Here is a 26295-nt window from a genome sequence, read left to right as displayed (position 1 = left end):
CTGTTCCAGAGGAGGGATTCATCTGAGGAAAGCGAGCGGCCTCATGCTCTCTGTTCAGCAACATGATTTACACACAGAGAGTTGGTGCCAGAGCAGCGTAGAGGTCTAGAAGGAGAGTATTTGATAAGAGAGAGTTACAGATAGTGTGGTCTCTGGCCCCAAACAGCCTTGTGGATGATGCAGAGGTATTTGAATTTGATGTGTGCATCAACCTGGAGCCAGAGGAGGCTTGTGAGGGGAGGGGAGGAGAGATGCGGTCCCTGGGCTTAAGGCCAAGTATAAGTCTTGCTGCCCTATCATGGATTAGCTTGAGGGGTCGCATAGTGGAAGATCGTAGATTCAGGAAGAGGCTCTTGCAATAGTCAAGCCTAGAGACCTCGATTACAGGAATAGATTAACTTTAAAATAAATATCTGGAATGTTGAGATTTCTTATACTCCCTTATGCCACTGGTCTTTGACGCTATGCAAGGATAGATGCCACATGCCTATGTTGACAAAAAATCTTTAATATTCCGACTGCAAGTATGCATGGTTTAGGATCATGCCTTGCCTTGGCATGGTGGTGTTGTAACATTTTCTGTCTTGTTATTCCACTCGTTATTGACTTTGGTGAATGCTGCCACAGAGAGTAAGAACATTATCTTGCTACAGCGCTATAGTCTACTTCCCACATGCACTGAGCTGCTATGGAGGGCTTCTATGTATTATTTTTCTATGCTGATACCATCTCCATCCACCTGGGACGGCGCTGATGACTTGGGTGCAGCTGATCAGGAATAGTTTAGGAGAAATCATCAGCTAGAGTCACAAGTGCAGGTGCGTGTGCATTCAGGTCGTTGTCTGACCACTCATAGCTCTGGGCTCACGAAGCCAGTTGTGCGGAGCAGGTCTGAAGAATGAGTATAATTGAGTATGAGGATCACTGATGGATCCACCAACTTGTTGCTAACCCACAACTAGTGAGCGAATCACACACTCTTATACCACCCTACTAATCCATAAATACGATTAATGTTTAACACTTGTAAAAAGTGAGCACAGAAACTATTCCACTAATACTATTCCCTTTAGTTTCTCTACCTCATCACACTGACAAGAGAAGACTCTGGCAGGCAGGGGTTGATGCAACTGGTAGTGCAATTTACACTTACTACTATGGAGTAATGTGCTCTGTAATCAAAGGGAAGGAGTGGGCTCTGTGCCTATATGTCCACATTACACTGTTGAAGATATGGGACTATATCCCTTTTCTGCTTTTAGACAAACCCTATTGGTGCTGGTACAGCTTGAATCCGAATACTCCTTTCTGGCTTCTCTTCTAGGTTCCCCGACAGAGCCCTGCTCCACCAGAGGACCAGCAGAAGGAGGTGAAGAGCTTGGTGATGATAGGGGAGTTGGTGGGGGAGGGGGAAATGTGTGGTGGGAAGTTGGTGGGTGGAGGGGGGAATGTGTCCTGGGGTGTTGGTGGGGGGAGGGGGGAATGTTCCATGCAAAATAAAGCTTGTTGACACTGGCAAACAAAAATAGCTTGGCAATGGAGATGGGGACACAGATGGGAATCCTCCGAGACCAAAGTGCTTCTGTGCTGTATACAAAACATATGTAGTGCTGTCTTGCGCTGAGACCTAGTAATAGACAAAATATAAATGCTCAGTTGCAATAATTAGTGTCCACAAATTATGCTTGTGTCCAATGAATCCATTTAATTGTTGCAGCAGACACGTGTTTCGACCTATGGTCGTTCTCAAGGCTGTAATGATTTTATAAAACGTGAAATAGAGAAAACTAAATTCTGCATCAAGAGGCAATTGCCATTTACACAACATATAAGCAATAGATTACATACCAAATTATATCCATGGCAGTGGTGTTGCGGAACAGAAGAAATAAAATCAAATTAGCATATTGTCAATCTTAGTAGTAAGCTGAAGCACCAAAAGTTTAATATGACAATTCCCCTGGTGAGTTTCTATTAAGTGAGTAAATGTGCATTGCCACCTCCAAACAAGACACCACACTGTGACCGCACCCTACAAATCAAGGGTGAACATGTGGGCCAATATGCAGAAACTAGAAAACATTAAAAAAAAAGAGAGTGTTTTAGTATTAAGATTGTATTCAGGATTCAGGTTGGCTTTGGTGTCTGTGCCTTGGCTACGGGACAGAGCATCGGCAAGGATGTTTGCTTCCTGGCTATGAACGTGACTTGAAAATCAAACTGCGAGAAGAAATACGCCCATCGGGCGTGTCAAGCATTCTTACATTCCATCTGTTGAAGGATCTTCAGGTTGCTGTGGTCTGTTCGGACTGTGAATCTATGTAAGGCTCCTTGAATAGATGGCGACACTCCTCACAGGACCTCTCTTTCTATCACAGAATAATTCCTTTCACTGGGAGAGAGAGTACGGGATATGTATGCCACCAGGTGTTCCCGATCATCAGAACCTTTCTGTAGCAGAGCTGCTCCTATGGCTCCTCCTGAAGCATCCGCTTCAACAATAAAAGGTAGATTTTGGTTGGGTTGGATTAATATTTGCGCCGAGGTGAAAGCATGCTTGAGCATGATGAAAGCCTGCTCCGCTTCTGGATTCCAGACAAACGGCATCCCTTTCTTCCGTAGAGCCGTTATAAGCAACACTAGGTTAGAGAAACCTGAGATGAATTGTCTGTAAATATTGTCTAGACCCAAAAAACATTGAATATCCTTCACATTCTTGGGTGTGGGCCATTGAAGGATGGCCTTGATCTTTCCAGGATTCATGTGAATCCCCTCACCTGAGAGTATAAATCCTAAATATGATTCGGTGGGAGAGTTGAAGATACATTTTTCAGGTTTGGTGTATAACTGGTTCTGTAAAAGCCTCTTGAGGACTTCCCGTACATGCTGGCGATGATCAGAAAGAGAGGAGGAAAAAACAAGATGTCTTCTAGGTACACTACCACTGTGGAGTAGAACAAGTCAGAAAACAATTTGTCAATGAACCGTTGAAACACAGCAGGTGCATTGACTAAATCGAAAGGCATTACCCTGTACTCAAAGTGCCCAAGGGGTGTACGGAAGGCAGTCTTCCATTTGTTGCCTGATCTGATCCTAAGCAGATGATAAGCTCCTCTAAAATCAAGCTTGGAGAATACTCTAGCCCCTTGTACAGCCTGGAGTACTTCTTTGATCAGAGGCATCGGATACCGGTCCTTGATGGTTACTTGGTTAAGTCCTCTGTAATCGATACAAGGTCTTAGTTCCGTAGACCCTTTCTTTGGGATAAAGAGTAGTGAGGCACCTGCTGGGGACCTTGACTCTTAAATGAGACAAAGTTGAAGATTGTCATCTAGGTACACCGTGAGGGCCTGTCATTCAGGTAAAGAGAGAGGAAACATCCTGCCGAATGGATTGGAGGCTTCTGGTATGGTCTCAATGGCACAGTCTTCGGTCCTGTTAGGAGGAAAGGTATGTGGACGATGGTCCAAAAACACCTCACTGAAGTCCGGATAGCGAGAAGGTATTAACTGTATAGAGGCAGCTGAAATAGAACGCTCAGGATTGGTCAGAGGAAGGTTTTCTGTGGCTTGCAGACATTCACCCAAACAGTAGGTGGACTTGAAGTGTATGGTATTCGCTGTCCAGTCTATAGTGGGATTGTGGCAGCGTAGCCAAGGAACCCCCAGGATGACGGGGAAGTGAGCAGCTCGAATCAGGTAAAAAATAACTATTTACCGATGTTGAAACAGAGTAACCTGGATGTGTTTGTTCTTATACTCTATGGGATCAGAGGACAAAGGAGTACTGTCTACTTCTTCTACAGGAACCGACCGGGTTTTCTTGCAGTTACATTGTTTTCTTCTGCCCACTTTATATCTATGAAATTGCGGCGGCTCCACAATCCAACATGGCACAGACATCCCAGGAGGATGAGGCTGCTGCTGCAAGCCGAACTTGGAAAACCATTAGTCATGTGTCCTCCTTGGATAAAACCAGCAATGTGCTGTTGTAGAGATTCTGATGCTTCTCCCGGACCCTTCCCTGTTCAGGTTCGGGGTGTAGCATTTCCCTGACGACGAGGGGGAACCTCGGGACAGTTCCGTAGGAGATGTTTCTGAGACCTGCAGTACATGCAGAGCCCGAGTTCCTTTCTCCTCTTTCTTTCTTCAGCAGTCAGCGGGCCCCTAGCGGCTCCTTCTCCATGTTGAGACTAAGAACAATCACTTGAAGCAGATGTATTGAACATGGACATCTGTGCAGGTCGATACTTTCGCATATCCTGTTTTATTTCACCTAAGCGAAATTCGATTTGCAGGGAAAGAGTAAACAGAGCCTGAAAGGACTGCGGCCTTGCGACCCGAGCCAACTCATCCTTTATATCCTCATGTAATCCACAATGAAACACCAACTGTTGGGCCGTGTCCCGCCACCTGGAATGAGCGGCTAGTCTCATGAAGGCAGATGCGTAGGTTTGCTCATCCTGAGTCCCTTGCTTGAGATCAAGGATTGCCTCTTATGAAGCATATTGTACCTCTCGGTGTTCAAACCATAGCTTGAACGACTGTGTGAAGACTGAGTTGTCATTTGTAGCACGGTCTGATTGGGTTCTGAATGGGGTTGCCCAAGCCAGGGCATTACCGACCAGATTTGAGACTAAGAATCCCACCTTAGCTTGATCTGTTTCAAAAGCCTGTGGGTGAAAGGTCAAGTACATGAGGAAGGCGCCCATGAATTCTCTTAAAGTCTTTGGATTTCCATCATACTTCCCAAATGGTAATGGAAGAGGAGGCATGTTTCCCCTGCTCTCATCTCTTGAGTTGACCTGTTGTCGTAAAGCATTGTTTTCAAAGAGGAGTGTCTGTACCTCTACAGTTAAACTCTGTATAGCTCCCACCAATTCTTGGTATTGTTCAAGGGTGGCCATTGGTACCTCCAGGTGTTGCATGCTGTCACACTCTGTGTTCCCCTTCCCTCCTTCTTCATCACCTTGTTCTTCAGTGGAGCTTTCTGGGGTATCTGTCTTTCGTCTTCTGTGAGCTGTCTTCTCCTCTTCCAACCTTTTCTTTATCTTCTTTTCGTGCAAGTAAGGACATGTTCCGTTGGAGGCCACAGTGTCGGGGTGTTACAACACCAGACCATGGGGTATCCCGTGAGCAAGTCCTCCAATAGGGAAAAAAAAGCCTCCTGGCTGAAAAAACCCTGGTGTAAACTATAGCGGTAGCTGATGGTGTTGCTCTAATGCATGAAGGTACTCCAGTAACCGATGTTCTTGTTCGTGGGTAACACGTAGTTAAAAGCAAAAGCAAAAGGTCCTTGTGAGTACGGCAGTTCCACTAAGGAAGAACAAGTGTCTGATAGGCAGACACAAAGCAGAGGGAGGAAAAGAGGACAGAAGCAGAACTTGTGATCAGGTATTGGAGAGCGATACCCGAGGCAAAAGGTAAGAGAGAGACTGTTCTAATAAGAGAAGGTAAAGAGATGAGGAGTCCCGAAGTAGAGAGAAGGGCTGGAGCGGAAGAGCGAGAGATGAGGAAAGGGAGCCAGCAGGAATGATCGGTAGGCAGATAGCGAGAGAGAGAGAGAGGACCGGCAAGAGACCGGGAAGCAGGAAGCGAGAGGTAGAGAGAGAAAGCCTGCTGGAGGAAAACAGCACCGGCCGCGAGGGAGAGCGTGAGTGGGGAACTAGCAAGGGAGGGACAGAATGCAAAGGCGGACGGGGGCAAGGGAGAGAGGCAGGAGAGAAGTGGATCATTAGCTCAAAGGAAAGAAACAAACTAGTTTTGGCTGATCCGGGGAAAATCTGCAGGGGCAACACACAGAACCGCGGATGTGTGGGCAGCATAAGGAGGTGGCGGCCATCTTAGAAAACAACTAGACCGCTCGAAATGCAAGGTCCAGGAACATGGCGGCAAAGTCAATGGAGTTTCCACGAATGCCACAGCTTCCAAAGGGGGCGCATGCCACCAAGGTACTCATGACATCATCGAAGCAGAAGAGATACTGGAAAGTCCTACTAAAACTTTCACTAACAGAATAGCTAAAATACAATCTTAATGTATTGATACCTCATTGAATGACTTACATCTCCTTACTCTGATAAGAATGTGGTCCCCTAATTAAGGGTTGATACCTGCATCACCATCTCCTCAGCAGATGAGACAAAGCCAGTGCGAAAATTGAGGGATTGAGGGATCAACTACATGCACCCTTCCATTTTCTGCACTTGTCTACTCTTACCCCATCTATAGCCAAGATCTGCAACATATCACTAAATTAGATCTAAGTGGTAACCAACCTAAAATATCTTACAATCACACCCGTCTTAAAAAGTATTCTGACACAATTTTACAGCATCCATTTTAGAACATCCTTACGTATGTCCTTCAGACCTACATTTTCATGTGTCCTTCTCACTGCTTAGTCTTCATTGTGTTGTGCCTCAAAAGTCCTCACTCTTCCCTCCTTGTTCTCAGACTTAAATTCTCCTCCACAACCCTCCTACTCACACATTTTATGAAATCATCACACGTCACCCTTGGCTCCTCATTTCACTTCCTCCATCTGCAGTTGTTGGCCTCACATCTCATTCTCACTAAATAGGAGCAAACCCGGTGAACACTAGCCCACCCTAGGATGAGGAATGTCTACTCTGTCTGGGTCCGGGGTTTTAACTATCATTATATGTAAGACAGAGCTCACAGGTTGTACCCAAGAACTGACTTGCAAAGGTCAGACACACCTTAAAAAATCAATCGTCATATTTGTATTAGTTGCTAACAAGGTTAAAAGGTTATTAAATCGTAATGTCATTAAGACATAAATCACAGTAACAAACACAAAACATAGGAAAATCATCAATAACAATCAATGAATAATGTTACAAAATCGACGTGTGTACACCTAGAACAACTCCTAGTGTGTACATTTCTGTCATTTTAGTCAGATGAAACATTTTATATCTCTGTTTAAATCCAGACCTTGATCTTGACATGTCTCTGTTCATAAACAATTAATAGCGAAATTCATCAGGTGGATCAAATAAATCACGAAAGTCCTAGTGCAGAAAAAGGTCTCCAGTTTAGTAAGATCTGGGCTCGTGCAACCTTATCAGGTGCTCGTGGGGGCTCTCAACTTCCTTAGTTCAGTTGTAGTAGGCTGGTAAATCGATCCTACATTATAACTGTATGCAACCGTAACCACACTCCCGAAATGGTGAGTAGATACCAGTAACTGGACAGTGCCAAAAGAGCTACTGTGGTCCCCAGATGTGGATCCTCAGATCTCGCTCCTGCAGAGTGTTGTTGGGTAGGGACCAGGTGCCCTTAGCTGTAGGTCTGCGTGGGGAGGCTGCAGGAATCGCAGTAAACCCATTATCATGGTAAAGGTCAGGAGCCTCTGATCAGTATTGAGGTGCCTGTGGCCGTGACATTTGTGCCATCTGTGTCTGTGGCGGTGTTTGCAGGATCACTGGGGATCTTAGATGAGTGCCCGGGATGCAGGCTGCATAGTACATGGCAGCGCAGAGTGCTGTCATTACAAACGATCCTAGAGACTGTCAGCGGCTGGGCACACAATGCTCCTAGCGATGCTCATCCGCATACAGTGTCTCATATCTTAAAGTTTCTCTTCACAAATCATGCATCTGTCACTACTAGTTTTAAATTATCCGTTTTCCTCCTATGCTGTCGCCATTCCTCCTATTCATTTGTGATTCCTGTCTCCCAGTCTTCATTCCTATTTCTCAGTCATCATTACTAGTCCTCAGCCATAAGTCATACTCTGCAGTCATCAGTCCTCCTGCTCATTCATCATTCCTTCTCCCTGGTCATCATGTCCACTTCTCAGTCATCATTCCTACTCCTAAATCCCCATTCCTAGTCCCCAATCATTGTTTCTACAGCTCAGTCATCATTCCTTATGATCAGTCATCATTCCTCCTCCTCAGCCATTTTTTATACATTTCCACAATCAGTGGTCTTCCTCAGACCTTCATACTCCTCTTCGCCACTCATGCAAGGCTTCCAATGTTGTTAGCAGAATGGCTAGCTAGGTGAATGTGCATTAGATAAAAAATCATGAGAGTTGCAAACTCTAAGAAGTGTTGCATGTCTATCCTAATAGAAAAAACAGCCATAGACACTGTTGACCGTTCCTCCATAACAGCCTCCCTTCAAAACATCTCAGGCTTAGTCATTTCTTTGCATGAGATCATTTCTAGAATCTCATATATCCCTCCAGCCAAATTAGGCAAATGCTTGCCACTCCATAGCCGGGCATGAATGGTGCATCATCCATGCTGCCATCATGGTTGTTTACTGCATGTGTACGATGATGGAAGATGATATTCCTGCATTCATCCAGACCTTATGAATATATGCCGATAATAGCCAAATACTTTTCCAACAAGAGGACAACAGACCAAACATTATCATGCCTAACTGCCTCTCATCCATAGACAAATGGCTCAGAACAAAAACCGCCTGCTAAAATGACAAATCCAAGGAACCTCTCCTAGGCATCCTTGACTATGAATTAATTCCTTTTAAGTGACAGCTACGGAACTTTCTAACTGTATGGAGACAGTACTTAAAGCAAACAACAACATTGACCCCTCTGAAAAAATTGCCTGCCTCCTATCGGACACTCCTGATGGACAACTGGGACCAGCTGGCACCTTTAAAACAAAAGATCATGAGAGACAATAGCACAAACCAACAAAGTTGGTCTACACCTGAGCTAGTGGCCATCGAAAGAACAAAACACCAGCCAGAACGATCCTGGCTAGAATCCAAAATGGAAAGTAAGAAGCTTAAAAGGAAAAGCCTTGTTAAAACATATAGATTGTCCACATATAATGCCAAATAAAACGTACTTAATGCCCAAGTCTTAAATGCTGAAAATGACTCAAAAAAACATTTGAGATCATGAGATCCCTGGAAAAACCTAAAGCACAAGTAGTTCCTTTTTCCCACACTACGGCTGATTGTCTTAAGGCTTTGAGGACAAAATAAATAAGGCTAGATAAAAAATAAAAAATGCAGAATCTTCCAAACCAACCACACTCAATAGCCAGGGCACAGGTGTGAGAGGTGAGAAAGCCCCAAGCATTAGACAGCCACTAGATCATGCCGATTTCACCTTTCACCAGTTACTATAGCAGTGATGCAAACTGCATTAAGGAAATTCCACCCGACCTCTTGTTTCAGGGACAGTATTCCAACTAAACTTATTCTGGACAATATCCACATGTTCTGCCCCTTTTTCACAAGATTCAGGAACTCTACATTCCAACAAGTGTTAGTGCCAGATGGCATCAAATAAGTCACAGTGACCCTATTAGTAATATAAAAAGCAGGACTTAGCCCAAGAGACACGGACAACATCAGACCAGTCACAAACTCACACCTTCTATTAAAAAAAAAAATCAACAAGATTGCTTGTTTGCAGTTCACATAATATCTGGAAGCAGCTAACCTCTTACACCCCAAGCAATCCGGTTTCCACCTGCATCACGGGACAGAAAGCGCCCTGATGGACTTGCATTGCAACATGTTGAATATCATAGACCAGGGGAAAGCAGGACTGCTGGATCCCTCTGCCTCCTTTGATCTCCTGGATCACAACCTTTTACTAGCTAGTCTTACCACGTCAGGTCACTGCTCAAAGCATGCCATCTCTTGGGTAAAATGTTTCCTGAGCAACAGAAGGTCAACTCTGTGATGGGGTAGCACCTCTTCTTCCTCAGCTCTCACGGAGGTTCCAGCAGAGGTTGCAAGCTTGTCCCCTGTGCTGTTCAACATTTACATCAAACCACTGTGTGACATTCTGGTGAACAGGGGTGTGATTTTCCCCAACTACACGAATGACACCCAGCCACTGTGCAAGCTTGAAGGGAGATATGAGGCAGACTTAAGCAAATGTCAGTCGATATATGGTACCATGAGAAAATGGATGACGGACAACTAGATGTGCCATAACAACACCACTACCGAGTTTCTGGCATTTGGCCCACACAAATCCAGGACTAAGCTCTTGCTGAAGTACTATAACTTTCTGATAGACTATGAGATTCCAGTTCTCAACAAAGCAGAAACTCTGGGAGTCATTTTAGAAGCATCATTAGGTGCAGAGGCCCAGGTTAATTTCATCAAGCAAACTCTCACTATCCCCTGAAATTACTAAAACAGATAAGGCCGTTTCTTTCTGAAATACATTGTATCTCTCTTGCACGAGCTACCATCCGCCCAAGAACAGACTACTGTAACGCATTGCACAGACAAAAGCAACACTCAAAAACTAAAAGTCCTTCAAAATTATGCCATCCGTACCATAAAAAATGTGCCTCGCAACTCTCATGTCTCCGAACTATGGAGAGAGATGCTCTGGCTACCGTTACATTTCGCATACAGTTCAAGCTACTTACCTTAGTGCACAAATGTGTGCACGGCACTGCACCGCGATACCTCTCAGAAAGACTGAATAAATATGAACCCTGAGGTCCTGGGGAACAGAGTTACTTAAGAGCATCAAAGCAAGGCGCGCCTTGGGCAACGGAAGAGCCTTTGTAACAACAGCCCCTAAAGTATGGAACACTTTACCACTTGCCCTTCGACAGGAAACTAACTTCTCCTGTTTTCAGACGCAACTATAGACCCTCCTGTTTACATAAATTCTAGTAGCTTATGTACCCTTAACTGTGTCTTGTGCTTCTTTTTGTGCACCCTGATGATTGCGGGCAGTATCACCAAATAAATAAATAAATAAATAAATACATACATAAATACATGTAGACTTGGGCATAGCACTCAAAAGGAAGAAAAGTGAATGACCTAGGAGTTCTCGTTGTTTCCTCAACTAATTATCATTATTGTTGTTATTGTTAGGATATCTATTGAGGCTGCACCTAGCTTTGGGAAGCTACAGAGCACTTCACAATCATTGGGGAAGAACAGGGTGTAGGAAGCCGAGAAATAGGGGGTAGCGAGCAGTCGGTGGGCAATTTCGCAGCAAGGGTCTATAAGCAATTAGGGGAAGAAAGAGTAGGGAGAGGAACACCCCCCCACCCCACACACAAATAAACTGTGTCCCTCTAAAGCTCACCTCAAACTTCTCCTGTTTGAAGGAACAAACATTTCCTGCACATGAACCACAAAATAACTTGAATTCCTGTAATGGTATTTCCATAAGCCGGCCGAACAACTCCTAGGCCTAAAGCCTGGGGCCACATCTTCCCTCACTGCTGAATCTGAAATGGCTTCCTGTGGAACCTGGAATCGACCAGAAAGTCATCTAACTTACACAGACAGCCTGCTGGAAACTGACCTGGAAGTTATCGGGGATCATTATGCGCATCTACCAGTGAGACCTGCTCCATGAATTTAAATGCAGCTAAAAAGAACCAGGAAATCCAGAATGGGTGGACAAGGTCGTCAACACAAGTTCCAGGACACAGGAACAACCTTCCAACTGACTTCTCATCTATCAAGGACCCTGGAAGATTCATGATCCGACTCTACCAACACTACCAAGCATCGTACCCCAACACATAACTCCTCAAAAACTCTACGCCCCTTCCAGAAACTCTAACAAACGCCCAGCACTTAATGGACATTACTGAGGAGCACAGAGGACAGTGTGAATGTTTACATATCTTCTCCTGCGAGTGCTGAGTCCTTCTGCCCCCTCCCACATCCTACGCGCGCCCCCTTTTCTTTGCCCCTTCTCCTTCTCATTACCCTCCCCCCTCGCTCCGCTGCTCCCACCTTCTCCATGGCTTACTCTGGGTGCCCTAAAGTGAGTAAAGGTGCATTTTCCGGGGCTGTGCTAATCAACGCAAAAATAAAATCAATGTGAAAAAGGACAAAGAGCGTATGGGGCGTGTGGGCAGAGGGTATGAGGAGTCCTTGAACAGACAGCCCTTGGCACATGGGTAGATGGTATGAGTAGCCCCTGGAGAGAGCAATGGGAGCTTGGGGCACAAAGACAGACTTTGTGAGGAGCTCATGGACAGTTTAGGCAGCCTGGGACACATAGAAAGACGGTATGAAGAGCCCATGGGGCTGCCGTCCTGTTTTACTTTTGTCTGTGTGTTCATGTTCCGGTGCCCTGATGACTGTGGGCTTTGGCGCCTTACAAATAAATTAAATAAAATACAATAAAATACAAATAAAATACAAATAAATGAATAGAGGAGCCCATGAATAGTCGCTGAACATAGGCATACAGTATGAGGAGCCCATAGATGGACGGTATGAGGAGCCCATGGACATGGAAAGAGGAGCCCATGGATAGTCGCTGAACATAGGCATACAGTATGAGGAGCCCATAGATGGACGGTATGAGGAGCCCATGGACATGGAAAGAGGAGCCAATGGATAGTCCCTGAACATGAGGAGCTCATGACAGATGGTATGAGGAGCCCATGGACAGACTGCTTGGTACCTTAGGGTACATGGTTAGGGACCATTGACGATGCAGGAAACTGAGGTCACATGGACAGACGGTTTGAGGAGCCCATGGGGACATGGTAAGAGGAGCCCATGGATAGTCACTAATCATGGGCATACACTATGAGGAGCCCATGGACAGATGGTATGAGGAGCCCATGGGGACATGGTAAGAGAAGCCCATGGCTAGTTGCTGAAAATGGGCATACACTATGAGGAGTCCATGGACAGACGGTGTGAGAATCCCATGGACAAACTGCTTGGGAGCTTAGGGTACATGGTCAGATGGTATGAGGGACCCATGGGCAGTGCAGGGAACTTGGGGCACATGGACAGACAGTATGAAGCCCCCGTGGACAGGCGGCGTGAGAAGCTACTCGTGGGCATATAGGAAGAGCAGCCAATGGACAGACAGTCTAGGAATCTTTGAGTTCATTGACAGATGGTGTGAGGAGCCCATAGGCAGACAGCGCAGGTGGGTTGGAAACATGGAGACAGGGTGTGAGAAGCTATGTAACGTCAGGGCACGGTGCTTCGGGCACATGGACCGTCAACCTAGGGAGCTTGGTACAATTGACAGACTGTGTGAGTAGACATTTGTACTACTCACAAGGGTTGTGCTTGAGCCACATAGACAAATCGTGTGAGGAACCATAGGAAGTTTGGAACATGTGGACAGACGTGTGAGGAGCTCATGGGCATCAACATAGGGAGCTTGGAAGTGGAACACATAGACAACGTAAGAAGCCCATGGGTAAACAACATTGTGAGCTTGAGAAACAAAGACGGATGGTGTGGGGAGCCTATTGAGAAACAGCATAGTAAGCTTGGGGCACACAGATGATGGGAGGAGCCCATGGCCAGACAGCATGGGGAGCTTGGGCGCATAGGCAACGTGAGAAGCCAATGGACAGACAGCAGGGCAATCTTGGGACACATAGACAACGTGAGAAGCCAATGGGCAGACAGCAGAGCACGCTTGAAACACATAGACAACGTGAGAAGCCAATGGGCAGACAGCAGAGGCAACCTGTGACACATAGACAACGTGAGAAGCCAATGGGCAGACAGCAGAGGCAACCTGTGACACATAGACAACGTGAGAAGCCAATGGGCAGACAGCAGAGGCAACCTGTGACACATAGACAACGTGAGAAGCCAATGGGCAGACAGCAGAGGAAACCTGGGACACACAGACAACTGAGAAGCCAATGGGCAGACAGCAGGGAAATCTTGGGACACATAGACAACGTGAGAAGCCAATGGGCAGACGGCAGAGTAAGCTCGAGAAAGATAGACAACCAGTGAAGCCAATGGGCAGACAGCAGAGGAAACCTGGGGCACAAAGACAACATGAAAGGGCAATGGGCAGACATCATAAGTGGCTTGGGGCGCACAGGCATACACTGTGAGAATCCCGTGGAGCACACGGGCAGTGTGTTTATTTATATTTGTATATAACCTGTGACACATGGACATACAATGTCATACTTGCCAACATAACCCCTTCCAATCCGTAGGTGCTTATCCAGTTCTGGGTTTTTCTTTGCAATGTGAGAGCCTCTCTGATATTTGAGGCTTCTGCCCCTGACGGTCCCTCAACCAGCCCCCACATACATTCCCCCACTGGTAAACTCAACGCAAAACTAAACACGTTTCCTGCTTTTTGAATCTCAAATGACTGTACCGCCTCCAACACCTTGGAATATACGACACAGAATTAAAGAATAGCATCATACCAATAACCTCAACTGAGGGCACCGGGTACCCTGTAACCACGGTGACTTGTTTGCAGCAAAGGAGGTTTGTGCACTTTATTCCAGTTTCACTCCCCTCCGCCCCCACCCACCACGCCCCCGTGCCACCCAAGCAAGGGCTCGATAAAATGGATCCGCTGATATTCTGCCCGGAAAACGTTGTTTTATGCTTGGCTAGTTTGCATTTGCGCAGCATGCTAGATTCAGCATGTGAAAAACGTTACATGCGCCCAACGTTTGGGGCTCAGGGCTCTATTTAATTTCATGTTCCAGACATTTCAACATCTTGATATTGTTACCTGGGACTGTCTGTTACTCCATGCTCAACAGAACATCCAAAGAGCTTTCTTTTAATTTAGGATCGATTTTATTTAAAATTCGCTGGTGTTTCCTCGATTTATTTTCTTTATTTAAAAATGTAGGAATAGTTGGCACTTTATATGAGTCTTTCCCTCATATCTCCCTCCCAGGATCACCCTCTCACATTTCTCAAGGGGTTCACCACCCATAGCACTGAGTCGCTCCCTCACATATTTCTTCATGGGGTTCACCTACCATAGCTCCAAGTGTCTCCCTCACACCTCCCTCCCTGTATACCCCTCTCACATTTCCTCAAGGGGTTCACCTCCCACATCTCTTGGTCTTTCCCTCACATCTCCCTCTCAGGATACCCCTCTCATATTTCTTCAAGGGGTTCACCACCCACAGCTCTGAGTCTCTCCCTCACACCTCCCTCCCTGGATACTACTCACACTGTCATCATGGGGTTTACCTCCCACAACTATGAGTCTATTCCTCACATCTCTCTCACTGGATACCCCTCTCTTATTGCTTCTTGGGGTTCACCCCCCACAGCTCTAAGTCTTCCCATCACATCTCCCTCACTGGATACCCCTCTAACATTTCTTCATAGGGGTTACCTCCCACAGCTCTGAGTATCTCCCTCAGACCTCCCTCCTTGGATACCCTGCTCACATTGCATCAGGAGGTCACTTCCCACAGCTCCTAGTCTTTCCCCCCCATCTCCCTCCAGGATACCCCTCTCATATTTTTTCATGGGTTTCACCTACCACAGCTCTGAGTCTCTCCCTCACATCTCCCTCCCAGGATACCTCTCTCGCATTGCTTCATGGGATTCATGTCCCACAGCTTTGAGGCTCTCCCTCACACCCACTCCTGGGATACCCCTCTCGCATTTCTTCATGGAGTTTGCCTCACACAGCTCTGAGTCTCTCCCTCATATCTCCCTCCCATGATACCCCTCTGATATTTCTTCATGGGGTTCACCTCCCACAGCTCTGAGTCTCTCCCTCACATATCCCTTCTGGGATACCCCTCTCACAATTCGTCAATGGGTTCATGTTCCACAGCTCCGAGTCCCCTTCTCACATCTCTCTTCATTGGTCTCACCCTCACATCTCACTAACCGGGCTTCTCCCCCAACATATTTCCGTCAATTGTTCTGGTTTACCCTTTTCAGCTCCGAGTCTCTCCCTCACATCTCCCTCACTGGATACCCCACTCACATTGCTTTATGGGGTTCACCTCCCACAGCTCTGGGTCATTTCCTCATATCTCCCTCCCTGGATACCCCTCTGATATTTCTTCATGGGGTTCACCTTCCACAGCTCTGAGTCTCTCCCTCACATTTCCCTCTCTGGATACCCCTCTCACATTGCTTCATGGGGTGCACCTCCCAAATCTCTGAGTCTCTCCCTCACACCCACTCCATGGATGCCCCTCTCGCATTTCTTCATGGAGTTTACCTCACACAGCTCTGAGTTTTTCCCTCACATCTCCCTCACTAGATACCCCTCTCACATTTCTTCATTGTGTTTACCTCCCACAGCTCTGAGTCTCTCCCTCACAACTCCCTCCTGGGATACCCCTCTCACAATTCGTCATGGGGTTCACATCCCACAGCTCTGAGCATCCTCCTCTCATCTCTCTTCATGGGTCTCACCCTCACATCTCACTCACTGGGCTTCTCCCCCAACATATTTCCATCAATTGTACCGGTTTACCCTTCACAACTCTGACCACTCCCTCACATCTCCCTCTCTGGATACCCCTCTCACATTGCTTTATGGGTTTCAAAGACCACAGCATTGGGTCATTTCCTCACATCTCCCTCACTCCCTCACTGGATACCACTTTCACATTGCATCATTGGGTTCACCTCCCACAGCTCTGAGTCTTTCCCTCACATCTCCCTCCCAGGATACCCCTCTCATATGTCTTAATGGGGTTCACATTCTACAGCTCTGCGTCTCTCCCTCACACCTCCCTCTCTGGATACCCTTCTCACATTGCTTCATGGGGTTCACCTCCTGCAGCTCTGAGTCTCTCCCTCACACCTCACTCCCTGGATACCCCTCTCACATTTCATAAAGGGGTTCACCTCCCACAGCTCTGAGTGTCTCCCTCACACCTCACTCCCTGGATACCCTTCTCTTATTTCTTCAAGGGGTTCACCTCCCACAGCTCTGAGTCTCTCCCTCACACCTCCCTCCTTGGCTATCCCTCTCACATTTCTTCCTGAGGTACACCTCCCACAGCTCTGAGTCTCTCCCTCACATATCCCTCCATGGATACCTCTCTCTCCTTTCTTCACGTGGTTCACTTCTCATAGCTCTGAGTCTCTCCCTAACATCTCCCTTCCTGGATACCACTCTCATATTTCTTCAAGGGGTTCACCTCCCACAGCTCTGAGTCTTTCCATCACATCTCCCTCACTGGATATGCCTCTAACATTTCCTCATGCTGGTTACCTCCCACAGCTCTGAGTATCTCCCTCAGACCTCCCTCCTTGGATACCCCACTCACATTTCTTCATGGGGAACACCTCCCACAGGTTGTAGTCTCTCCCTCACATCTCCCTCCCTGGATAACCCTCTCGCATTGCTTCATGGGGTTCACCTCCCACAGCTCTGAGTCTCTCCCTCACACCCACTCCCTGTATACCCCTCTTGCATTTCTTCATGGAGTTTACCTCGCACAGCTCTGAGTCTCCCTCTCAAATCTCCCTCCCAGGATACCCCTCTCACAATTCGTCATGGGGTTCACCTCCCAAAGCTCTGAGTCTCCGCCTCACATCTCTCTTCATGGATCTCACCCTCACATCTCACTCACCGGGCTTTCCACCCAATATATGTCCATCAATTGTACCAGTTTACCCTTCTCAGCTCTGAGCCACTCCCTCACATCTCCCTGCCTGGATACCCCTCTTACTTCACTTTATGGGGTTCGCCTCACACAGCTCTGGATCTTTCCCTCACATCTCCCTCACTGGATACCCCTCTCACATTGCTTTATGGGGTTCACCTCCCACAGCTCTGAGTCTTTCCCTCACATCTCCCTCCCTGGTTACCCCTCTTACATTGCTTTATGGGGTTCCCCTCACACAGCTCTGGATCTTTCCCTCACATCTCCCTCACTGGATACCACTCTCACATTGCTTCATGTGGTTCACCTCCCACAGCTCTGTGTCTTTCCCTCACATCTCCCTCCCAGGATACCCCTCTCATATTGCTTCATGGGGATCACCTACCACAGCTCCGAGTCTCTCCCTCACATTTCCCTCACTGGATACTCCACTCACATTGCTTCATTGGGTGCACCTCCCACAGCTCTGAGTCTCTCCCTCACACCCACTCCCTGTATACCGCTCTTGCATTTCTTCATGGAGTTCACCTCGCACAGCTCTGAGTATCTCTCTCACATCTCCCTCCCAGGATACCCCTCTCACAATTCGTCATGGGGTTCACCTCCCACAGCTCTGAGTCTCCTCCTCACATCTCTCTTCATGGGTCTCACCCTCACATCTCACTCACCGGGCTTTCCCCCAATATATGTCCATCAATTTGTACCAGTTCTCAGCTTTGAGTCACTCCGTCACATCTCCCTGCCTGGATACCCCTCTCACATTGCTTTATGGGGTTCACCTCACACAGCTTTGAGTCTTTTCCTCACATCTCCCTCACTGGATACCACTCTCCCATTGCTTTATGGGGTTCACCTCACACAGCTCTGGATCTTTCCCTCACATCTCTCTCACTGGATAACACTCTCACATTGCTTCATGTGGTTCACCTCCCACAGCTCCGAGTCTCTCCCTCACATCTCCCTCCCAGGATACCCCTCTCATATTGCTTCATGGGAATCACCTCTCACAGCTCTGAGTCTCTCCCTCACATCTCCCTCACTGGATATTCCACTCACATTGCTTCATGGGGTGCACCTCCTACAGCTCTGAGTCTCTCCCTCACACCCAGTCCCTGTATACCACTCTTGCATTTCTTTATGGAGTTCACCTCACACAGCTCTGAGTCTATCTCTCACATCTCCCTCCCAGGATACCCCTCTCACAATTCGTCATGGAGTTCACCCCCCACAGCTCTGAGTCTCCACCTCACATCTCTCTTCATGGGTCTCACCCTCACATCTCACTCACCGGGCTTTCCCCCAATATATGTCCATCAATTTGTACCAGTTCTCAGCTCTGAGTCACTCCCTCACATCTCCCTGCCTGGATACCCCTCTCACATTGCTTTATGGGGTTCACCTCACACAGCTTTGAGTCTTTTCCTCACATCTCCCTCACTGGATACCACTCTCCCATTGCTTGATGGGGTTCACCTCCCACAGCTCTGAGTCTTTCCTTCACATCTCCCTCCCTGGTTACCCCTCTCACATTGCTTTATGGGGTTCACCTCCCACAGCTCTGGGTCTTTTCCTCACATCTCCCTCACTGGATACGACTCTCACATTGCATCATGGGGTTCACCACCCACAGCTCTGAGTCTTCCCTCACCTCTCCCTCCCAGGATACCCCTCTCATATTACTTCATGTGGTTCACCTTCCACAGCTCTGAGTCTCTCCCTCACGTCTCCCTCTCACATTGCTTTATGGGGTTCACCTCCCACAGCTCTGAGTCTTTCCCTCACATCTCTCTCCCAGGATACCCCTCTCATATTACTTCATGGGGTTCCCCTCCCACAACTCTGAGTCTCTCCCTCACACCCACTCCCTAGATAACCCTCTCTCATTTCCTCATTGGTTTTACCTCACACAGCTCTGAGTCTCTCCCTCACATATCCCTCTCACAATCCTTCATGGAGTTCACCACCCACAGCTCTGAGTCTCTCCCTCACAACTCCCTCTCTGAATATCCCTCTCACATTTCTTCATGGGTTTGCTTCCCACAGATCAGATTCTCTCCCTTACATGTCGCCCCCTGGTTTTGTCTCTCCCTCACGTATTTACCATTTCCCCCTCGCCGTTCAGAATCTCTCGCTCACATCATCCTCCTTAGATGCCCCTCTTACATCTCTCCATCAGGGTTACCTCTCAAAGCTCCGGGTATCGCCCTCATGTTGATCCCTGGGTCTTTCTCTCCCTCACTTATCAGCATGGGTTTTACCATTTTACCTTTAATAGCTTCGAGTCTCTCCCTCACAACTCCCTCTCTGAATATCCCTCTCACATTTCTTCATGGGTTTGCTTCCCACAGATCAGATTCTCTCCCTTACATGTCGCCCCCTGGTTTTGTCTCTCCCTCACGTATTTACCATTTCCCCCTCGCCGTTCAGAATCTCTCGCTCACATCATCCTCCTTAGATGCCCCTCTTACATCTCTCCATCAGGGTTACCTCTCAAAGCTCCGGGTATCGCCCTCATGTTGATCCCTGGGTCTTTCTCTCCCTCACTTATCAGCATGGGTTTTACCATTTTACCTTTAATAGCTTCGAGTCTCTCCCTCACATCTCTCCATGATGTTGTCCTCTCACAGTTCTGAGCCACTCTCTCGCATCTCTCTCTGGGTATGCCACTCAAATCCCGGTCTCAGTTTACATCTCACTGCTCTGAGTCTCTCCCTCACATCTCCCTCACTGGATACTCCACTCACATTGCTTCATGGGGTGCACCTCCTACAGCTCTGAGTCTCTCCCTCACACCCACTCCCTGTATACCGCTCTTGCATTTCTTTATGGAGTTCACCTCACACAGCTCTGAGTCTCCCTCTCAAATCTCCCTCCCAGGATACCCCTCTCACAATTCGTCATGGGGTTCACCTCCCAAAGCTCTGAGTCTCCGCCTCACATCTCTCTTCATGGATCTCACCCTCACATCTCACTCACCGGGCTTTCCACCCAATATATGTCCATCAATTGTACCAGTTTACCCTTCTCAGCTCTGAGCCACTCCCTCACATCTCCCTGCCTGGATACCCCTCTTACTTCACTTTATGGGGTTCGCCTCACACAGCTCTGGATCTTTCCCTCACATCTCCCTCACTGGATACCCCTCTCACATTGCTTTATGGGGTTCACCTCCCACAGCTCTGAGTCTTTCCCTCACATCTCCCTCCCTGGTTACCCCTCTTACATTGCTTTATGGGGTTCACCTCACACAGCTCTGGATCTTTCCCTCACATCTCCCTCACTGGATACCACTCTCACATTGCTTCATGTGGTCCACCTCCCACAGCTCTGTGTCTTTCCCTCACATCTCCCTCCCAGGATACCCCTCTCATATTGCTTCATGGGGATCACCTACCACAGCTCCGAGTCTCTCCCTCACATTTCCCTCACTGGATACTCCACTCACATTGCTTCATTGGGTGCACCTCCCACAGCTCTGAGTCTCTCCCTCACACCCACTCCCTGTATACCGCTCTTGCATTTCTTCATGGAGTTCACCTCGCACAGCTCTGAGTATCTCTCTCACATCTCCCTCCCAGGATACCCCTCTCACAATTCGTCATGGGGTTCACCTCCCACAGCTCTGAGTCTCCTCCTCACATCTCTCTTCATGGGTCTCACCCTCACATCTCACTCACCGGGCTTTCCCCCAATATATGTCCATCAATTTGTACCAGTTCTCAGCTTTGAGTCACTCCGTCACATCTCCCTGCCTGGATACCCCTCTCACATTGCTTTATGGGGTTCACCTCACACAGCTTTGAGTCTTTTCCTCACATCTCCCTCACTGGATACCACTCTCCCATTGCTTTATGGGGTTCACCTCACACAGCTCTGGATCTTTCCCTCACATCTCTCTCACTGGATACCACTCTCACATTGCTTCATGTGGTTCACCTCCCACAGCTCCGAGTCTCTCCCTCACATCTCCCTCCCTGGTTACCCCTCTTACATTGCTTTATGGGGTTCACCTCCCACAGCTCTGGATCTTTCCCTCACATCTCCCTCCCTGGTTACCCCTCTTACATTGCTTTATGGGGTTCACCTCACACAGCTCTGGATCTTTCCCTCACATCTCCCTCACTGGATACCACTCTCACATTGCTTCATGTGGTCCACCTCCCACAGCTCTGTGTCTTTCCCTCACATCTCCCTCCCAGGATACCCCTCTCATATTGCTTCATGGGGATCACCTACCACAGCTCCGAGTCTCTCCCTCACATTTCCCTCACTGGATACTCCACTCACATTGCTTCATTGGGTGCACCTCCCACAGCTCTGAGTCTCTCCCTCACACCCACTCCCTGTATACCGCTCTTGCATTTCTTCATGGAGTTCACCTCGCACAGCTCTGAGTATCTCTCTCACATCTCCCTCCCAGGATACCCCTCTCACAATTCGTCATGGGGTTCACCTCCCACAGCTCTGAGTCTCCTCCTCACATCTCTCTTCATGGGTCTCACCCTCACATCTCACTCACCGGGCTTTCCCCCAATATATGTCCATCAATTTGTACCAGTTCTCAGCTTTGAGTCACTCCGTCACATCTCCCTGCCTGGATACCCCTCTCACATTGCTTTATGGGGTTCACCTCACACAGCTTTGAGTCTTTTCCTCACATCTCCCTCACTGGATACCACTCTCCCATTGCTTTATGGGGTTCACCTCACACAGCTCTGGATCTTTCCCTCACATCTCTCTCACTGGATACCACTCTCACATTGCTTCATGTGGTTCACCTCCCACAGCTCCGAGTCTCTCCCTCACATCTCCCTCCCAGGATACCCCTCTCATATTGCTTCATGGGAATCACCTCTCACAGCTCTGAGTCTCTCCCTCACATCTCCCTCACTGGATATTCCACTCACATTGCTTCATGGGGTGCACCTCCTACAGCTCTGAGTCTCTCCCTCACACCCAGTCCCTGTATACCACTCTTGCATTTCTTTATGGAGTTCACCTCGCACAGCTCTGAGTATCTCTCTCACATCTCCCTCCCAGGATACCCCTCTCACAATTCGTCATGGGGTTCACCTCCCACAGCTCTGAGTCTCCTCCTCACATCTCTCTTCATGGGTCTCACCCTCACATCTCACTCACCGGGCTTTCCCCCAATATATGTCCATCAATTTGTACCAGTTCTCAGCTCTGAGTCACTCCCTCACATCTCCCTGCCTGGATACCCCTCTCACATTGCTTTATGGGGTTCACCTCACACAGCTTCGAGTCTCTCCCTCACATCTCTCCATGATGTTGTCCTCTCACAGTTCTGAGCCACTCTCTCGCATCTCTCTCTGGGTATGCCACTCAAATCCCGGTCTCAGTTTACATCTCACTGCTCTGAGTCTCTCCCTCACATCTCCCTCACTGGATACTCCACTCACATTGCTTCATGGGGTGCACCTCCTACAGCTCTGAGTCTCTCCCTCACACCCACTCCCTGTATACCGCTCTTGCATTTCTTTATGGAGTTCACCTCACACAGCTCTGAGTCTATCTCTCACATCTCCCTCCCAGGATACCCCTCTCACAATTCGTCATGGAGTTCACCCCCCAGAGCTCTGAGTCTCCACCTCACATCTCTCTTCATGGGTCTCACCCTCATATCTCACTCACCGGGCTTTCCCCCAATATATGTCCATCAATTTGTACCAGTTCTCAGCTCTGAGTCACTCCCTCACATCTCCCTGCCTGGCTACCCCTCTCACATTGCTTTATGGGGTTCACCTCACACAGCTTTGAGTCTTTTCCTCACATCTCCCTCACTGGATACCACTCTCCCATTGCTTGATGGGGTTCACCTCCCACAGCTCCGAGTCTTTCCTTCACATCTCCCTCCCTGGTTACCCCTCTCACATTGCTTTATGGGGTTCACCTCCCACAGCTCTGGGTCTTTTCCTCACATCTCCCTCACTGGATACGACTCTCACATTGCATCATGGGGTTCACTACCCACAGCTCTGAGTCTTCCCTCACCTCTCCCTCCCAGGATACCCCTCTCATATTACTTCATGTGGTTCACCTTCCACAGCTCTGAGTCTCTCCCTCACGTCTCCCTCTCACATTGCTTTATGGGGTTCACCTCCCACATCTCTGAGTCTTTCCCTCACATCTCTCTCCCAGGATACCCCTCTCATATTTCTTCATGTGGTTCACCTCCCACAGCTCTGAGTCTCTCTCTCACATCTCCCTCTCTGGATACCCCTCTCATATTACTTCATGGGGTTCCCCTCCCACAACTCTGAGTCTCTCCCTCACACCCACTCCCTAGATAACCCTCTCTCATTTCCTCATTGGTTTTACCTCACACAGCTCTGAGTCTCTCCCTCACATATCCCTCTCACAATTCTTCATGGAGTTCACCACACACAGCTCTGAGTCTCTCCCTCACAACTCCCTCTCTGAATATCCCTCTCACATTTCTTCATGGGTTTGCTTCCCACAGATCAGATTCTCTCCCTTACATGTCGCCCCCTGGTTTTGTCTCTCCCTCACGTATTTACCATTTCCCCCTCGCAGTTCAGAAACTCTCGCTCACATCATCCTCCTTAGATGCCCCTCTTACATCTCTCCATCAGGGTTACCTCTCAAAGCTCCGGGTATCGCCCTCATGTTGATCCCTGGGTCTTTCTCTCCCTCACTTATCTGCATGGGTTTTACCATTTTACCTTTAATAGCTTCGAGTCTCTCCCTCACATCTCTCCATGATGTTGTCCTCTCACAGTTCTGAGCCACTCTCTCGCATCTCTCTCTGGGTATGCCACTCAAATCCCGGTCTCAGTTTACATCTCACTGCTCTGAGTCTCCTCCTCACATCTCTCTTCATGGGTTTCACCCTCTCATCTCATTCACCAGGATTCCCCCTAACATATCTCCATCAGTTGTAAAGTTGTACCCCTCACAGCTCTGATTCACTCCCTCGCAGCTCTCTATGGGTCTCTCCTTCAAATCCCTGTCTTAGTTTATTTCTCACAGCTCAGAGTCTCCTCCTCACATCTCTCTCCACGGGTCTCACTCTCATATCTAACTCACTGGGTTTCCACCCTAACATATCTCCATCACTTTTGCTGGTTTGCCTCTCACAGCTCTGAGTCACTCCCTCACGTGTCTCTCCCTGGGTCTTCTTCTGAAATCTCTGGATGGGTTCATCTCTCTCAGCTATGCACGAATCTCTCCATCAGACCTCTGTTCCTGGTTCTCTCACATATCACTCCTCTATCCCCCCTCATAGCTTCTACTGAGTCTCCCCATCATATCATCCTATCATAACATGGGTTTCCCCCAAACCTCGCCCTATAGATGCACTACCTCTCACATATCTTCCATTGTCTCCTCCCAGGCCACCCTCTCACATCTCATCCTGGATAGCCTTTTTCCTGGTCTCACTCACACAACACCCCGAGCACAACACTGACATATCCCCCATGAAAGCCTCTCTCTCTTAGGGCAATGCATCTACTTGCCCTATCTTATCCGCTGAACCCTACCCACTTGACCTCTACCTCTCCCCAGTAATGTATCTCTGACTTGTTTCTTCCCTCATGAGTGTCTCTCTCCATAACAATATCTCATCCCGCTCAGACTCTAGACTCTTGACTGAGTCCTGCCTTTCCTTATTCCATGCCTCTCACCATTACACCCCCTAGTTAGTTCTGTCTCCCCTACCCATCTCTGCAACACTCATGTCTCTCTTACCTGTCCTTGCCTGTCTCTCCAGCTCCTCTGTCCCCTCTCGGTCTTTCTTCCTCTCCTCAGGTTGCTTGAGGCATTTGAAGGTGAAGCACCCGGAGGAGCTAACACAGCCAATCAGCACTCATCACTGGCCACGCCTCTTCAACATCACTGCAACTTCACGTTGTTCTGACGTCCCGAGGCCAGTAGTCCGATCGCTGAGACGTTTCTGGTGTCTTAGAAAACGCTGTAACATAACATGACAAAGCTTGTTAGCATAACACAGTAACACGAAAGAACATAGCATGAGGAAATCACCTGGTATAACAAAAGCAGAGTGCCTGGGTTCAGTGCATACAGGAGCAGTGAGGGCGTGGCACCAAGGAAGGTGACACATCTTACCCCTGCGGGGGTCTCCTAGAAGTTCACACCTGCTATAAATGAGAATGTGAGCCAAGCCAGCAAGCATGGTTTCGGGGTTGGAACATAGAAAGAGGAAAAGACATACCACAGGGGCATGGGACTAAGGAGGTCATGGGGCGAGAGAAAGCATTTGATCATGACCAAGCATGGCACTAGAAGAGGGCCCAAGACTTGGACAGGGCATGAGTGATATTGAATTAGAATAAGACATGTGGTTAGTGTAGGGTCGAGTCTAGGGGTGATGGTTTGGGAAAAGGGTAGCTTTAAGCCTAAGAGAAAGGCTAGAAAAAGGTGATGATTATAGAGCTAGGGCAATTGACGTAAGCAGTGCATAGGGCTAGAAAGGGTCATGAACTTGTCATAGGGCAGGGGCAATGGAATAAAACATCGAATGAAAAAGCCTCGGAAAAAAATGCATCGAACAAGTGCATTTTTTAAAATGTTTTCCCCAACCCCCGTTTTTTTGTTACACCTTAAAACCAATTTTTATTTAAAAACCTACAAAAAAATGCATTTTATGCTTTTTATTCGAGGGAATCACTGGATACCGAACAGGACTTAGGATCAGGGCAGTGTACAAGTCTAGGGCAGTTTATGAGGCGCGGATAAGACCTAAGGCTAACCAAGGGCTTGAGAGATACACTGAAAAACAGGGTAGGGCGGAGCCTGGCATTAGGATGGGCATGGCAGTGGGTTTGTTCCTAAGAAAAGCAAAGGACATATGGCTGGGGAAGCGTAGGTCAGTGCACTAGGGCAGAGAGTGGGATTAGATCAAGAGATCTGACTAAGAAAGGGTGCGAGAATACACTGGG

The 26295-nt window shown here is 48.0% G+C and overlaps 1 protein-coding gene across 1 annotated transcript in view; it reads right to left on the bottom strand.

Moving 5' to 3' along the window:
• Nucleotides 1-25151, bottom strand: part of LOC138503228 (mucin-2-like) — a 208716-nt gene extending 183565 nt beyond the window's left edge. Inside the window, exon 1 of the mRNA XM_069622814.1 lies at nt 25085-25151. The gene's annotated coding sequence lies outside the window, so the exon portion shown is untranslated. The remainder of the gene's footprint in view (nt 1-25084) is intronic.
• Between the last annotated feature and the right edge of the window lie 1144 nt (nt 25152-26295).

The sequence above is a fragment of the Ambystoma mexicanum genome, chromosome 11 (genome assembly GCF_040938575.1).
Source record: "Ambystoma mexicanum isolate Mex_15411 chromosome 11, UKY_AmexF1_1, whole genome shotgun sequence".
Taxonomy (NCBI): Eukaryota; Metazoa; Chordata; class Amphibia; order Caudata; family Ambystomatidae; genus Ambystoma; species Ambystoma mexicanum.
Note: the sequence above shows the minus strand (reverse complement) of the source record. Positions and strands in the feature narration are given on the sequence as shown.